We start from the raw sequence: 1,507 nt of genomic DNA on the forward strand, positions 1-1,507 counted from the left end.
TCACGCAGGCCTATACTGCCTATAGTCGCTAGGGGTAGGTAACATGGCGCCGTTATCCGAGACGATAGGCAAAATGTTCTCGGCCAAGGCCCGTTGGCCACCCCCCCCCCCACTTTTTACGCTGTGCTTAGTCGCTATGCCCCTACCTCGCCCCACCCCCACGCGGCGTCAGAGTGCGATTGAGACAGCGCCGCATGACTCGGTGGTACGTGACATGCACTGCATAGGCGGGCGGGTGATAATGTGAAGAACCGATACTTTCTGCCATCTCTCTCGTTATTCTGGGTACCACTAGCACCACGCTGGCTATCCTCTTCCACCGGGGGGGGGGGGGGGGGGGGGAGACGAGTCTGCTGGGCGCCCACGGCCCGCACGGTCGCGTTGGTGGGCATCACGACTGCTGGCCTGATCGCCACATGGAGCGTGACACAACAATGAAACTCTTCAAAATAAAATGTCTGGATATTTTAGCGCATACCGGAAGAAAGAGAGAGAGGGGGGGGGGGCGCATGAGTGCATTCCGCACGCCCGCACTATCAACACTCGCCCATCTCTCTCTCTACGTGTCACGTACCGATCTGCCGTCCGCTGCTATCACTCGTTTGCCCTCGAGACACCACCAAGGCGAGTAAAACTACATTTCTAGACATTTTTTTACTTAAAGCAGTGATAAAACTCAAACCCTACATTTTCATGGTTTGAAACCGGGGAACGAAAACGTGAGTGAGAATCGTGAGAATTTCATTGCAATTGTTTTCCTGGAATGTTTTGTTGTTGCATCTCCACACGGCCTACGTGGTGACGCAGTTGTGTGGCTCCACAGTGCGGTTACATGCCGAGCCTGCTCTACCACCAACGCTTCCGTTTTAAACCAAACCGCACAGCCCGCCCACGGCCCCGGCGGCTGCCTCCTCCCGAGCGCGACAGTGCATATCTGTTGGCCGCGCCGCCACGCTATCACACGACGTTTGCCGTCATCTTAGGCATCTCAGATCCGGCAGGTGCGAAACATAGAAATTGACGGGGGTTTCCCCTGCGGCATGGGCTGCGACGTGCATGAGTTCCTACAGCGGGTTGCGGGGGTGGAGGGCAAAACTGATTTGGGGGAAGGGAGTGGGGGGGGGGGGGGGCGGGTGAATAAGTTATTCCAGTCGGTGTGTCCCCGTCGGTGCCCTGACGACGCCAAGTCCGCCCCGCCTTGCCCCTTGTATGGAAATGTGTTGCACCACGGCAGAAAGAAAAGGTTACCACGGGAAGCGGATTGTGAAGTACATGTTGATCAAAAAGCCCCCCCCCCCCTTTTCCTGCACACTCACCACTTCCTCACACAACTTTGGCCTGCTTGTCGATGCAAGTACGTAGTCGCGCATTCCGGTCAAAATTACTTTTTTTTAAAGAAATATAAAAAGGAGTTCAAGGCAGGCATTGGCAACAGCCCGTGATGTTTTGGCAATGTCTGCGCCTGCGAGCAAACCCGTAACACACTGGCTCATGTACTGATGCACCC

Source organism: Frankliniella occidentalis, unplaced genomic scaffold (assembly GCF_000697945.3).
Source record: "Frankliniella occidentalis isolate FOCC.00 unplaced genomic scaffold, Focc_3.1 Scaffold860, whole genome shotgun sequence".
NCBI classification, from domain to species: Eukaryota; Metazoa; Arthropoda; class Insecta; order Thysanoptera; family Thripidae; genus Frankliniella; species Frankliniella occidentalis.